This window comes from Marmota flaviventris, chromosome 18, assembly GCF_047511675.1.
Source record: "Marmota flaviventris isolate mMarFla1 chromosome 18, mMarFla1.hap1, whole genome shotgun sequence".
In the NCBI taxonomy this organism is placed as follows: domain Eukaryota; kingdom Metazoa; phylum Chordata; class Mammalia; order Rodentia; family Sciuridae; genus Marmota; species Marmota flaviventris.
The window spans coordinates 16,621,409-16,638,241 of NC_092515.1; the positions used below are offsets into that span (position 1 = coordinate 16,621,409).

Here is a 16,833-nt window from a genome sequence, read left to right on the forward strand (position 1 = left end):
GAAAACAATTTGGCATTATCTAATAAAGTTCCCTATGACTGAGCCATCCACTCTACTTGTGTTGCAAAATATACTGTGGAATATGTAGTCTTCTTCCTGTTTCCTTGCAAATGAGGCCTAAAATCTTTAGAATCTTCAGTGTCCGAGTGCGTGCTAATGAGTTAGCTGATGGCTTCCGTAGCTTCAGGATGGAGGATACTCACCTGAAAGACATTAGAGGGTTGGGACTTTCAGCCTTGGTGGTGGGGCTATGTGTGCAAGTTAAGTCCATCACCAGTGGTCCCTGATAGAAAATCCTGCCTGTGTATTAAAGTTTCCATAAAAGCTCACAAGTGACAAGTCATGGAGGTTCCTGAAGGGCACTGTTTCTGTAGAGGACATGGAAGACCTGAGTCCCTTCCCCCATTCCTATCCATATGCATCTCTTCATCTATGTAATATCCTTTATAATAAAATAATAAACGATAAACTTTTCTGAGCTTTGAGTCACTCCAGAAAATTAATCAAACCTTAGAGGGAATTGTGGTAACCCTGATTTATAGCCATCAAAAGTATGGGGGCAGAGTTGTGCCTCAGTTGTAGAGCGCTTGCCTAGCATGCATGAGGCACTGGGTTCAATTCCTGACACCACATAAAAATAAAATACAGGCTTAAAAAAAAGGAGTCGGGGGTAGTTTTGGTACTTAGCCCTCGATTTGTGGGATGTATGCAGTCTAGGTAGGACTGTATTAAAGGACACTTGCTGTTACAAAAAAACTATTGCTTTTTTGGTGTGTGGGGAAACCCCATATATCTGGTATTATGGAAATATAGTACAAAAACAGTTTTGAGTTGTTTTTCCTCTACATTCTCATATGTTAAGAATGGCAATGAGATCAGAACACACAGATAATTGAGCCTGCTTCATTTGTATACACTGTATGCAAAAGATAGTTTTACTTAGTGAAAATCAATACTCAAACCACCATGACAACATAACAAATCAGATATACAAGAAGAGATTGATGGAGATTTACACAAAGGAATTGATGGGTAATACTGTATTAAGGCAGTTTGTTATACTACAATAGCACCTGCAACTGTCAGGAGAAGGGTTAAGAGTCCCCAGAGAAGAGGGGAACTCAACTCAGGACCAGCAGGGTTCTTGGCATAGGAGACGGAAAAGAATTTCAACACAAGCCAGACAAAGGCAACAGACAGGTTTATTTAGGAAGTCATACACACATTCAAGGGAGAATGCAGGCTATCCCAAGAGTGAGCAGACCTGCCTTGGGCTGACAATCCAATATTTATAGAAGGGCTATATCAGGAGCTGGATTAGAAGTGGATTTAGGGTGGAGTTTCCCTTGCCCTTGTGAATTTCCCTCATTCTACAAGGGCATGTTGCTCAAGATTTACAACTGTTTTTTCTTCATCTCAATTGGTTTTCCCTCTATATTCTCATATGCTAAGAACAGCAATGAGATCAGTATACACGGATAATTTTTAGAAATTAAGCCTGCTTCATTTGTGTATGTAATATGCAAAAGATAGTTTTCTGCATCTCAGTAGCTTGTGAGCATTTCCCTTAAAATTCAGTATTTCTCTATCCTAAATCCCTATCTCATTACCATATATTGGTAATGAAACACAACAAACTGTATGTCATCAAATATGTATTTTGTTGGAATAGAATATAAACAATTTATATTCACCTGTGTCCAGATTTAATGCTACTTATAAAGACATACATATCTTAGAGAAAATTCTGCTTACATAAAAAGGATATCTTTATCCTTTACAATAGTGAAAAAATTCTAACTACTACATATTTAAAAATAGAAATGTAGGTATATAAATGATTGACAAAGTATTTCCATTCTCCCACTTATTACACAAAGAAGTCATTTTCTAACATAAATTTGATTATGTTAAAGAATAATTGAATGGTGTTGGACACCACTTTATATTGCTCAAAATAACAAATGGCATATGAAATTGCTTTTACTGAATTATTAGAGTTCATGAAAAAAGCAATTTTTATAGTCACATAATTTTTCTCTATGGTATAAACATCCTAATATTTAGGAGAGAAGTGAAAGTCATTAATTATGTTAATTAAACATTTAAAAAATTATTTGATAGAGAATATTGCTATAAAGACCTTAATACATTTCTTATATTTGCATTTTCTCAAGATATAAATTATCTAATCATCATGTGAATAAAATCTTTTTTGGAGGGGCAGTATCAGGGATGATATCTCAGGGACACTCAACCACTGAGCCACATCCCCAGCCCTATTTTGTATTTCATTTAGAGACAGGGTCTCACTGAGTTGCTTAGTGCCTCACTTTTGCTGAGGCTGGCTTTGAATTCACATCCTCCTGCCTCAACCTCCCAAACCTCTGGGATTACAGGCATTCACCAACGCACCTGACTTGAATAAAATTTTTTTTAATTTTTTTTGACAGAATGACTTTATTTTATTTATTTTTATGTGGTGCTGAGGATCAAACCCGGTGCCTCACGCATGCTAGGCAAGCGCTTTGCCACTGAGCTACAGCCCCAGCCCTTGAATAAAATATTATTGTTATCCAATTTTAAATATATTTCATAGTGTTTCTTACCAAGAAACCTTTCTGATAAAAGTATTCTTTCCAAGTATAGGTCTTCCCATATTCCATAATTTTATGACTTAACTACCAGTATGAATTCTCTAAAGAGTCTCCTATACCACTTAACAATGTGCTTTCACAACAGCGATTTCTTAATGATCTCCACCCCACAACCCTCAGTTTTTTATTCTAAAGGGGACTTAACCGATAGGGTGCTTTACCACTGAGCTTCAACCTCAGCCGTTTTTATTTTTTCTTTTGAGACAGGGTCTCACTAAGTTGCCAAGGCTGGCCCTGAACTTGAAATCCAACTGCTTCAGCCTCTGGAGTTACTGAAATTACAGGTTTGTGCCACCGCACCAAGCTCAATGATCTTTAAAGTCTTTACAAAATCTAAAGGCCCTGTGTATAATTTATATTACCGATTTTTGTAGTGAACTGGAGTTACACTTTGAATGTTTTAGAAAGCAATCATCTTGCTAATGCTCTTGTGAAAATCAAATGCCTGACCCTTAGCGGGTGATGCTCTTCAGCTGTGTACATATTCTTTTAGTCTCTTTTGTAAAGTTGAGAATTCATGTACCATAAAATTTACTCTCTTAAGGTACAGAAATCAGTAGTTCTTGGTATATTCACAAAGATGTATAACCATCACCACCATCTAATACTCTAGTACATTAAAAAAATACACACACACACACACTTTTAGTTGTAGGTGGACACCATACCTTTATTTTATTTATTTATATGTGGTGCTGAGGATCAAACCCAGGGTCTCACACAAGCTTGGCGAGTCCTGAGCCACACCCCCAACCCTACTCTAGTACATTTTAACACCAGAATAAGAAACACTACAGACAATGGCAGTTCTTCCTTGTCACCAGCCCCTGGGTTTTTTTTCCTTTCTTTTCTTTCCTCCCTCCCTCCCTCCATCTATCATATACTAGGGATTGAATCTAGTCTGTAAGGTATGTGTGAGTCAGACTGGCAATAGTCTGACTCACACATACCTTAGTAATGCAGTTTGAATATTAAATGCAAATTTCTCCAGAAAGAAACATCCAAGTTTTTTTAACCATTTTTTTTTTTTAAGACAAGGTCTCACTAAGTTGATGAGGTTGGCCTCAAACTTACAATCTTCCTCCCTCAGCCTCCTGAGTCACTGGAATTACAGGACTGCACCACCACACTTTGCTCTATGTTGTGGCATGATTCATCACTTCCTTTTCTTTATATGACTGAATACTGTTCCAGTGGATGGACAGGGTCGATTCACCAGCTAATGGGCATTTAGCTGTGCATTCTTTTTTTTTTTTTCGCCCACTGCTGGGGATTGAACCCAGGGTCTTGTGCCTCCTAGGGTCCTAATGTACACATTTTTGAGAGGGTCAATTTAGACTCTAAAACTGATAAGCAGTGTAGGCTTTGTAGCGGTCAAATAAATAAAACCATGATTTTTTGGAGATCTTGAATTCACATATAAAAATTGTTTATTTATGACTCTAATTTGAAACTGGACAATGACCTGTTTCAGCCTTAGCACAACAAGATTCTATGCAACAAGTGGGACTCAGAATCTAGAACTATTGAAGATTTAGAACAGCACTTTTAGGAACTATAAACTACGAAAAACATCAATGCTAGCTGGACTGGCTGGATCACTTGCAGGTACATAAGGAAAGGGCTTGTTTTCTGGAGAGACCATCTGAAATTGAGTTACTGATAAACTCTATATTTTTGATGCAGAGATTGATTCATTCTGGACTTATGATTCATTCTGAATGTTTCAAGTTATGGGAGGCCATGTCACAGGGAATGTCTCAACAGACTCAACTCTCAACTTTCTTGGAGTTATCCCACCATTCTTAACTTGTTATATTCGGCTTTCTTTTCTTTTTTTTTTTTTTAATTTGTTAGTTATTAATGGATCTTTATTTATTTATAGGTGGTGCTGAGAATCGAACCCAGTGCCTCACACATGCTAGGCAAGCCACAACCCTAGCCCCAGCATTCAGCTTTCTATATTAAATGAAGTTTTTAAAGACAGACTGGCAACAGTCTGTCACTACTTTCCTTCTTTTTTTTAGTTTTAGATAGACACAATACCTTTATTTTATTTATTTTTATGTGGTGCTGAGGATTGAACCCAGTTCCTTACACATACTAGGCAAGTGCTCTACCACGGAACTACAAACACAGCCCCCTAACTCTGCTTTTCTTGTCTTCATTGTTACACATACCTTAGTAAAGCAGTTTAATTATTAAATGCAAATTTCCCCAAAAAGAAACTGCTCTTTCCTGGGCTACTTATTGGATAAATAGGATAAAATGGGTGGAAGGCTATGTGAAAACAAAATAATAAGCTTCAGGATTTTGTCCCAACTATTTCTTTAAAGTATCTTTATGGTTATATTATATTATCATGTTTTTATATGAAAATGCTTTTTTTTCCTTCATAAACAAAAGGAATGAAAATAAAAAATAATGAGAACAATGTAAAATTTAAAGTTATGGGGACATACTGATTTTGTAGTAACAGATAAAGAAGACAAAAGCCGCATTTGGGGAAACCTGGGGTTAAGGGGTGAGAACATTAATGATCTGTATTTTTTCAGAACTGCATTTGGAAGTTTTCCTTTTCTCCCAATACAAAGAGAAAGTAGCTTGCCTTTCAAAGACACTACAAACTTTCAGAATTTCAGCTGGCTACTTAGTCTAGGGTAAAATCAGTAAGATGTTCAAGGTGGCCCCAACTCTGGTACTTTCCATGCAGTCCTTCTGGATGCTGTTCATAGTCCTGAGGTAGATGAAATGATGTTATAGACAAAGCAAACAATTTGAAACCAATTGCCTTCAGGAAGTTTCTCTGAAGCCAAAAAACCAAACTGAATTTTTGGGTGGGAGACTGTGATTGGAGGGCCATATGAGGGGCCTTCTTAATCTTTTGTTGTATAAATGGATCAAAGATGGCTCCTGTTTATTAGGCAAAACTGGCTCCAAAGCAGTTTACTTCTTCACAGAAGGCTAGGACCTTTAGCTCAGAGCCCACTAGAGGCAAACAAAAATTCTCACAAATTAATATGTTTTATTATACCCACATAAACATTTTTCCACATTTTTTATTGGTGCATTACAGTTATACATCACATAAACATATTTTTGGCCATTTAGAGCCCATCCACTTTGCATACCCCTGAAGCACCAACATGTGTTAACAATAGTTTAGACAAATGCTATAACTATAAACAAACAAAACACCCACTGACACCCTTCAGAACTCTTGAGACTCCCTACTCATTGCTACATCATCACCTACGTGCATAATACCCTTGTTTCCCCTAGAAGATAATATTTATTCCCTTGGGCAGTGGTCTCATGCTGCCATCTCTGTTGGGAGGGACACCCCTTTCAAGAATCTGTGAAGTGCCACTTAATAAAGCTGACTGTATATTACTGTCTCTTGTGGTCTAGTTTTTTCCTAATTTACCTCTAAGTCCTTGAACTACTATACCTGTATGGCCTGACTACTGCATGTTATGCTTAGGATTTCCAAGGGTGCTATTACAGAGAAGTCCCTTTAGAAAGTTGTCTTTAGCAGAATTATGTTCACCTCCCTCCCCAATCCTTTTCTGTCCCCTCCATTTCCCTTTTTGTCCCACTCCCTAATCCTTCTTCAAGGTTTATACCACCTCCCTTTTGCTGTGATTATAAGTTGTAAAGAGAAGCCCCACCTATGTGGTGAAGATGTTAACTGCTAACTAATCTTTCTTCAGATTTCCACCTGCTATCCTTGGTGACACCCCCCACCCCCCAGCCTTTAGTCTTCAGTTCTCTGCATCAACTATAGGAAGTAGCCCCAGGAAGTTCAGGATCATTGAGATTTTTAATTATTGGGCATGAAAATAAGGGAGACATGCCCAGGATGACAAAGACTTGGCTCAGGACATTGCCTTCTTGCCCTGTTCCTCCCTTTTATCCCTATAAAAAAACTCTTTGTACCCAGTTACTTCTGAAAAGGGAGTCCTCAAGGTCGTGTACTTTACTTCTATCCATTACCTCACACTGGGAACCATTTTTTCCTCCTCAAAAATGTTTTTATCGCCCATCTGGACTCCAAATCTGAAAGAACAGAAGAAAGAAAACAAAGTATTTTATTTCTCTTGTACCAGAAAATTAAGTGACGGAAAACTGAAAATAATGAATCAAAATTAATATAATATTATGAAATTTGAACATAGGCAACAAATAGAGAATGAGGTTATATATAAGATGTGGAGGTTATGAGAGGACAAAAATTAAGTCCATAGTTCTGAAATTCAGGTGTTGACCAGAATCAACTGAGAATGTTGTTGCAGGTACTGATGTAAAGCCACCAACCCAAATTAACTACATCAGCATCTAGAGGATAGGTCCTAAACATATATATTTATTTATCAACTAACTGCAGTGTTGAAGATCAAATCCAGGGTCTTTACCTCTATATTTTTAATATTTGTACAATATGATACATGTTGAAGGTCATGTAGTCTTTACTCAACATTTTTTAATTGTTTCATTTTTTCTTTAGAATAAAATGCAAATAAACCCTCATGGTTAACGAGATGTATTTTCCCATTATATCCTGTACCCTAAAATCTGGTTCAAGTTTCCAGACCATGCATTCATTTCTCATCTTCTGGAGCTACCCAAATTTTTCATTTCACAGATGGGCTTCGTGTAGGCCTGGCTCCTTTTTATCCTTCAAATTTTAAGGTCTCTTATTCAAAAAGAATAAAACAATTGACCTACTCAAAGAAGTTCATGTTTATATCTTTCTATTACAGCACCTATTTCCTTGCTTTCATCACACATTGATTTCTCTTTATGTTGTTATTCAATAATTATTTATTATTTAAATTAATGCATTTACTTCTTTATTCCTAAAGCTTTACAAGGGCAGAAACAATAGTTTATTCATATATCACTAAACAAAAAGCTCCTAGAACAATGCAGTTGGTTACATAACAAATTTTTCACCAAATAGATTTCAATAAGAATACAGGTAAACATTAGGAATATAAGAAATTAACATTGAAAGAGACAGATGAATATCAAAATAAGTATTAACCACAAGAATTAAGCAATAGTTATCCTCTTTCTTCCTCTGCCTGCCATCCTTCTCTGATCTTACTACAGTAATTGAGTATCTTCTTTCCTATAATATTTTCATTTAGATGAGAATAAACATGTATCCAAATTAGCATAACTAAGGTCAAACATTGGCCATGATTTTTTTTTGCTGTTATGCTAAAACTAATGCATTTTATTGACTAGTTTTGTTCTTTAAATACTATTGGTTACCAAAGGAACAGTTTGCACTGAATCCAAATTAAGGTTTCAAAAACTTACTAGTTGCAGAAGAGACATTCTTAGGTACAACACAAAATATTTTTATTGTAATATTCAGAAAATCATAAGAGTTAACTTTAAAAGTGTTCAGGTCAGCCAGCCGCAGTGGCACATGCCTGTAAATCCAGTGACTCAGGAGGCTGAGGCAGGAGTATTGCAAGTAACACCTTCTCTCAAAATAACAAATAAAAGGGGCTGAGGATGTAGTTCAATGGTTAAGTACCCTTGGATTCAATCTCAAACAAACAAACAAACAAAGCCAAAGTGCTCAGGTCAAATAACATTATCTCAACAACACAATGTAGTAAAGTTGAAAATCAAAACAAAACTATAAACACTTTGTAACTACAAAAGAATATAAACATTTTGGGTTTGGCTGGAAGTCGACTTCTTTTCATGATGATTCAATATCTTCTAGTACATATTTAGGATAGTTGCCATAAATATCAACAAGGTGAATCCATTTACTCAAATTTCAAGGGAAAACAGGTTTTTTAAAATAAATGTAGTATTTAATTTTGTCAGATGGCAACTTGAAATTTTTGTAGAAGTGATTACTAATACTTCTTTGTAGCTAATGTAGTGCCACTGTGACTGGCTGACTTGAGCACTTTAAAGTTAAATTTAAAAGCAGTTTTAAAGTAGCTTTACTTTTCTCTCTCACTTAAAAAAATACCTAATGCACATTGTTCCTTTAACTAACTAACTGGGTTATTTGAAAAAAGAGGTTAGCTTTCATTACATTCAGGAACATGATAAAAATTCTGAGCCATCATTCTTTTATCTCAATGACTTCAACAGTAGTTACTATAGAACCACTGACACACAACATCAATCTCCCTAGATCTTTTTTTTTTAATTTTTTTTAGTTGTAGTTGGACACAATGCCTTTATTTTATTTATTTTTATGTGATACTGAGGTTGCACTGTTGATGCCAATCTGAGCATTCTCAACTTGATTTCTGGGGGGAAAAAAAGAGAGAAAAAAGAATATTCCCAAACTGATTAACACTACTGTGTCTCATGGGCTAGTGCCCAAAAGATCTAGCAGAATCTATAACTTTCCAATCTCCCAGAAGAAGATAATGTCCACCAATATGTTATCAGAAAGCCCTCTTAAACAAACCAGGTAAAACAGTGTTTTGTTATTCCACATGTCTTGCATCACAAACACTGATATATTTCTCTGAAGAAAAAGCCTAAGAAAAATAAAGGCCAGGCATGGTAGCACATGCCTGTAATCCTGCTGCTTAGGAGACTGAGGCCCGGGGATCATAAATTTGAGGCCAGCTTCAGCAACTTAGCAAGACCCTGTCTCAAAATAAAACATAATTTTAAAGAGGCTGGGGATGTAGCACAATGACTGAGGACCCTGCAGTATTGGGCTCAATCCTTATACTGCAAAAAACAAAGAAAGAAAGAAAAGAAAAATAAGGTGGAGGCTAAAGCATATGCTTTTGGACAACAGAAGAAAAATGAGAGAAACAGATTGTGAAAAGATGCAGGTTGTCTTCTCTCAGAGCTTCTACTTAGTCCAGTCAAAATTAAGAAATTTTGAAAAGTAACAAAAAGATTGGACCTCAAAAAAATTAAGAATTAGTCTTAAAGGCTGGCGATATATTTCAGTTGGTAGAGTGCTTGAGCCTCACGTGCACAAAGCCCTGGGTTCAATTCCCAGCATGACACACACAAAAAGGCAGTCTTAAATAGTCTTTCCTTGAACTTTGAAAAAATGCTTAAGATACTACATAAATTAAATGCCATCTGAATGACTTTTCTTTGGCTCCTAACACCCGCTTTAACACTCTGATTTTTATATATTAATGATGTTTGGAGTTTTCTTTAGAAAAGAATGGTTAAAAGTCCCCAAGAGATGTCTCCCAGACACGAGCATGTTCTAAATGTTGCTTTCATATCTTTGACATATTGTTTTAAACTTGTTTCTAATTCATTCCTCTTTTGCAATACCCACCCAAAAGCTATTTAATTTTCTTGTTCTATTAGTTTCATTTATATATAATATTACAAAAGTAAAAGCTTATAAGGCAAAAAGCTTATTACATAAAATCTATTTACTGGAGCTCTCAAGTCTTCTTTATAATTTGGTCATAACCTGAAAATGCTTGCCATGATCAGAATCTCTCTTCCCTATGTTAGAAATATCAGGATGCCACAGAAATCAGACACATCCTCAAAAGTTACTCAATAAGGCAAACTTTTCTTCTGTGAAAGAATGTATTACTGAACAAAGTCTGGCAAGCAAGCATGCTAGGGTGAGCAGTCCACCTGTTTTTAATTCCTGAAGTAATCACTGCCCCTTGCTCTGAAAGGAGGAGCTCGGGATTACAATGCAATTGGCTAATTTTAAACTTTTGTAGAACAAAGGAAAACACTATAATCAAAATGGCTATCACTGGATCTTATATCCCAATTAAAGCTAAATATTATATTTTGAAAATGAACCACCAGACTTTCTACTTCTCACACCTATGAATTCCCAACATGTTATCTTAACTTCTCTAAGACCCCTTTTATCACACTCTCTTTTACTCCCTTATATATTTGATCTTTGCTAAATGATTAGCATCTCTTTTTAATTCTGGTGTCCCTTCACATACTAGGGACAAGTTCTGGCATATATGGGAAGGAATAGATATGAAAGTAAACATAACTCAAGGATATTCTTCACAGAATAGTTTTTGGAACCCATAAATATCTAGGGGTAGAGAAAATGTTAAATAATAGTGGGTAGTTATTATTCATATGTATACTCATTTTTAATCATAATAACCTTAATTCATATTAAATGTTAAGGAATGACAATTGTGAATTACCAAGTGAGAGAAGCAGGTTAAAAAATTACTGGGCGGGGCTGGGGTTGTAGCTCAGTGGTAGAGTGTTCGCGTAATGTGAGGCCCTGGATTCGATCCTCAGCACCACATAAAAATAAATAAATAAAAATAAAGATATTGTATCCATCTACAACTAAAAAAATATTTTAAAAAATTATTGGGAGGTTATGTACATTCGAAAATAATAATAATAATATATGTGGTTAAGCTCTCTCTGCTTCCTGGTGCCATATTCCCAGCTGCTTTCCTCCACCAACCTTTCTCCCATGATGTTCTGCCTCACCTCAAGCCTTGAAGAAATGGAGCCAGTAGTTTGTGGACTGAGATCTCTGAAACCAGAAGCATCAAATAAAAATAGTAATGTGGTTAAGCTTTCAGTATGTTAATTTTTTTAAAATATATTTTTAGTTGTTGACAGACCTTTATTTTATTTATTTATATGTGGTGCTGAGAATCGAACCCAGTGCCTCACACATGCTAGGCAAGCACTCCACCACTAAGCCACAACCCCAGCCTCTCAGTGTGTTAATCTTAACTCTGAACATTACTAATTCTGTGCCTTAGCAAGTATATTATTTGCATTACCAAGAATGCTTCGTCAATAAAATGAGAAAAATAATAGTACCTAGTACTCAAAGAGTTGTCAAGATTATGTGAGGGGAAAAAAAGAAAAATAACAATAACAAATTACTTCTATGATGTACCTAAAAAAACCTAATAAATATTATATATTTTTATTGATAGACTATTTCACATCATGTAATCCATTACTACTAAAGAAAATTTCCTTATGTCCTTACCATTTTGGGACAGAAAATTTCAGCTTCTTAGGTCTGCTCTTCCTTATAAAGCTAATATAGGGTATAGCCTGCAAGCGTAGCCCCTTCATTAACATTATCCACAATGATTTTTTCAGAAAGACAAGGAAGAAAAAGAGAATTCTGCTCACAAACAAACATAGGTCAAAAAATCTAATTAGATAACAAACATAATTAAAAGATCAATTTTGTTCACTGTCCATCATACTTTTATGCACATGTATAACTACTAACACCTAATTCTGTTATCATATATTATAAACTTACCCTTGACCATGTGATTTATATAATGAGGTCTCCCAAGACAACTGGTCTTGAGAGAATAGTGCTGTTTTATGAAAGGTTACTTAAATCTGTTAAAAATACTGCTACTACTAATAATAAATATAATACTCAGTAGTTGCCTTACTTAGCTAACTACCTATTCTGTTTTCCTGATAATTATGAGTAAATTCCAATAGGTACTCAGAAGGGTTATGAAATCAGTTAAGTATCACTGGCACTTCCTTTTTCTCCTTACATGCAGGGAAGAGAGCAAAACCAGTGACTGGGATGAATTCTTTCCAATCTGAGAAGTAGAGAAGTCTTTTCTCATTAAATAACTAATTCATGTAAATTTTCTAAAAAAAAAAAACAACATTTAAACATACACTGAAAGAAAAAAATCTGGAAGAATATATACTACAATATCAATAATGAACGCTTCTAGATGCTAACACTATAATTACTTATGTATCCTGTGTGTGGTGCAAGAGATTGAACCCAGAGGCACTCTACCACTGAGTTACATCCCTAGCCCTAATTTATTTTTAATTTGAGACAGGGTCTCACTAAATTTCTGAGACTGGTCTGGAACTTGAGATCTTTCTGCCTCATCTTTCAGAGTTGCTGGGATTACAGGAGTGCACCATTGACTGGCTAGTACTTACATATTTTTAGTTTTATAAATCAACTTAGGTTATTGAGTTTTTTCCAACAAGACTGCATTAATTCCATCATCAGGGACATACAATAAAACCTACATATATTTAAAGCATTTTTCTGAAAAGTTCGGAAGGAAAGCTCGTCTAGTTATTACAAAAACTAAGGAAACAGGCTAGCAAAATGACAGGGAACAGTACTAAAACCAAATGACTGAAATAATAAGCCCACCAAGTCTTGTACATTCTTTTACCATATTTCACCAATATAATGACATTTTCAATATTAAGATTTTTCCTGTGAAGTCAGGCCCAGTTGTGCATCCGTGTAATTCCAAGGGCTCTGGAGGCTGAGGCAGGAGGATCACAAATTCCAGGCAACCTGGACAACTTTGTGAGAACCTGTTTCAAAATAACAAAAAAAAAAAAAAAAAAACCAAAAAACTAGGGCTGGGGATGTAGCTCAGCAGTAGAGCAACCTTTAGGTTCAATATCCAGTATGAAGAAGGGAGGTGATTCGGTTCTCTGAAGTCTGAGACTGGAATCTGTTTCTGCGTTCACAGCTGTTTTCTGTAGATAGAGCTATGAAAAAGCTGTGGATATGCAAATTGCCCCCACAAAGCTTCTAAAAAGGGATTACCAGGGGGAACGAATTGTAGTTTTGGAACCTCAACATCTTGTCTTCCCAGGACTCTGCACTGGGGACAACTCCAGTCCTAAACTCTCCGTACCAACACAAGGCTCCTTTTTTAAATTCTAGGTTTCAAATATCCAACCTTCCCTTTGGTAACCATTTGACCGCATGCTCCGCAGTGTGGCTATAAAGTGAAATGGCAGTGAAAGAAATCCCAGTGCAACAAATTCCTTGGAATTTGGGTGGGCTCCACTGCATGCCTAAGGTGTATTAAGCCCTGAACAATGGATACCGAATGCACTCATTCTGTATGAAAGCAACAGAGGCCATACCCTGGAGTCTTCCAGTCGCCTGGGGACCTGGTTCACATCCGCAGGTCTTGAACTGCCAAATGAATCTCTAGTTTCCTAAAAGTTGAAAACAAAACAAAACTACAGGTCAGTTTTGATCACAGTCTCTGGTCGGTCACAACAGCCAGGCACAGAATCACTAGGGTCACGGAATGACATACCTCACAATCGCCGCTAACTAGGGGCACACGTGCGGCCCCGCCCCCACTCGGTCCCGCGAGCCCAATCAGCAGTCGGGCCCCTCCGCACCGCGCACACGTGACCACGACCACAAACACTCGCCACAGCAGCTGGCTCCGGCTTCGCCTCCACGCTCCCCACCCACATCCCGGGAACTCGGAGCCTCCTGCTGCGAATTCCTCTCGCACCCGGACCCGGGTCACCTCAACTCACCACACAGAAAATAATGACCTCAAGTCCAGAAGAAAATGAAGCAGGGATCGCATTTCATTGGCAAACCTGGGGACCTGGGGTAAACCTATCCACCCCGGAGCCGAGCAGAGGTTGATAAAACCGCGGAGCGCGGGGAACCAGGACCGCGCAGCAACTAACGGGCCGCCCCGGAGACTCCTGGGAGCGCAAACCCACGGCGCGAATGCGCAGGCGCAGGCAACAGGCTCGGCCGGGGGTGAGGCTGGTGGGTCTTAGGGGTTCGGAGGAGGCCGAGGAAGGAGCTTTGAAGTCCTGCCGGGAGAGCAGACTCAGGGAGAGGAGAGATCCGGGAGGGGAGATCGGGGAGGAAACCCGGAGTCCGATCCCAGCCTAGCAGTTTAGGGGAGGGAACCAGGACCGCAGTATTCGAACGCTCAGATCTGTAAGAGCAGGGCCTCGGGCGTGGTTCGTGGGCGTGACCCTGAGGATGACCGTCAAGTGACCTGGAGCTAGCCCTGCGAAGAGGGATTTTGCCTGTTTGACAACCCAGAGGAATTCTGTCGCGCAAATCGTGTCCCTGCGCATAGCGGGTGCTGCGAGTGTGTATATATGTTTGGGGGTGTTCCCCTGTACACAACCTGCTGCCTTTTGGGTGCGTGCCACTCTTTAGGATGTACCCTCCGATTGTGTGAAAGATAGACTTAGCTGTGTGGCTGCATGAGGTTTCCCCTGCGTGTGTGTAGTTTTAGATTAGGTGTGAGTAGTATTCGAGACTGCATGTGGAGAGTTGAAAGTGATTTGTGAATGTGATTGTGACTTTACCTGGAATTGCATAGTGTGCTTTATGTGGCTATGAATGACATGTGGGGGGCTATGGGTTGGTGGTTTTCGGAAGAATCTTTAATTGAAGATCACTATGTGTGTATGACCTACCGTTTATTTCTGATGGTTTTGTGACTATGGTAACCTAAATATTAAATGATTGAAGAATTCTGTAAGAGCACATCTAGTTGGTTGTGTTATATTTGATTATCTGAATAGTAGCCATGAAGCCTACCTCCAGAATTTTAACTAAATAGCAATTTTGCAAATACAATAGAAGTATAAGTAGTAAAAAGCAATAGTAAGATTTTCATAATTCCCAGGAGGTTAGATTCGTGTCCTGTAAGCACCATAATAACCAAAATCAATGTGTCGAACAGTGTTTCATGGAGAGCATGCAGGAAAAAATAATTTTTACCCATAACTACCACTTTTAACACATATATTAGTGAATTTTCTTGCTCATGGATTCAATCAAGGCTGATAGCGTCTTCACGCATTCTAAGAGTCTTTGATAACACTTCTAATTACAAGACCAGTCTCATTTTAGTACTTAAAATAATTGAATTTTTTCCCTGCTGTTTTTACTGAGGATGAATCCATGGTGACTCTACCACTAAGCTATCTCCACAGCCTTTTTATTTTTTATTTGGGGTCTTGCCCAGGCTGGCCTCAAACTTGCAATCCTCCTGACTCAGTCCCCAAGTGGCTGGGATTACAGGTGTGCCCCACTGTGCCCAGATAAAATAATTATTTTGGTAACTAAAATATTCACTGCAGCAGTCAACATTTCAAACTTTGCTTAGCAAAATAATATTCCTTCTGTCTGGAACCCTACAGAGTACAAAGTGTGCTTAAACAGTTACTTTTCTATTTCCCATACATGTACTACAACAGAATACTTAATTTCAGCAACCTTGCTTCTTAAGTAATGTTCTTCAGGTAAAGCAATAAAAAGTTGAGTAGAAAAACAGAATGTTCAGACTTAGTCACCTAGGGAAATTGAATGTGTGATAAAGATCACATTTACCATCAGTTGAAATTATTTAGATTATATAGTATGTGGTATTGCTAAATAAAACTTTTTTATTGCTCAAAATATTACAATGATCTTCACATATCATATTTGATTCAAATGGGGTACGTAATCTTATTTTTCCACGTGTACAGATAATAAAAGTGGATTTCTTTTTTTTGGGAGGGGGTGCTAGGGATTGAACCCAGGGCCTTGTGCATGCAAGGCAAGCACTCTACCAACTGAGCTATATCCCCAGCTCCTACTAAATAAAACTTATAGGAGAAAAAAATATTCAAAAGGCAAAGACACTAATAGTCATATGACAAACCAAGAAAATTTGTTTGCAACTTAAAATAGGTAAAGGGTTAATTTCCTAAATTAGAGAAAAAGAAAAAACACAGAAGATATAGGCTGGGGGTACAGCTCAGTGGTAGAGCACTTGCCTAGCATGCATAAAGCTCTATGTTCAATCCCCAGCACCACAAAAAACAAAAACAATAAAACCTAAAAACCCATGATAAATAAGTAAATAAAATAATCATAAGGAAATGCATTAAGAAAGAAATAAGGAATGGCTTTTAACTTATTGAAATAAGCTTATTTTCATCATAGTAAGTGTATACTTTAGAACTACCAATAGGCAAAGATTGAAAAGTTCTGAACTTGTTTGTCAGGGCATGGGAAGATAGTCTCATGCACTGTTGGTGACAGTGTAAATGGACAGTCCATGAAAAACAATTTGGAAACATACAAACCTGTGCTCCATGGGAGATGGGAGGTAGAGTCACAGGGTGTAAAACAATGTTTCCTTTCCAAGCTTAACAGGCTTTACAGGTTCCTAGAATCCATTCTTCTTCAGCAAGAGACTAGGGTTCTAGAATTGGGGAAAAGCTGAATTTGTCCCATGTTCCCACTAACCTCTAGCCTGTATTTCTGAAGTGTATGCAGTGGGCAAGTGATGAAACTGTGAAAATTAATATAGCTTTACCTAGTTATTCTGGAAGATCTAAGTCAAGTATGTACTCACATGGCTCCTTATATATCTCTATTTTTGCCTCAATA

At 37.4% G+C, this 16,833-nt stretch overlaps 1 long non-coding RNA gene across 1 annotated transcript; it reads right to left on the reverse strand.

Moving 5' to 3' along the window:
* Positions 1 to 5,629: 5,629 nt before the first annotated feature.
* LOC114097446 (uncharacterized) lies at positions 5,630 to 14,171 on the reverse strand. Its single transcript, XR_003583583.3, has 3 exons — positions 13,953 to 14,171; positions 13,542 to 13,616; positions 5,630 to 6,716 (listed from the first exon to the last, which is right to left on the reverse strand). It is a non-coding gene; the product is annotated as an uncharacterized lncRNA (long non-coding RNA).
* Between the last annotated feature and the right edge of the window lie 2,662 nt (positions 14,172 to 16,833).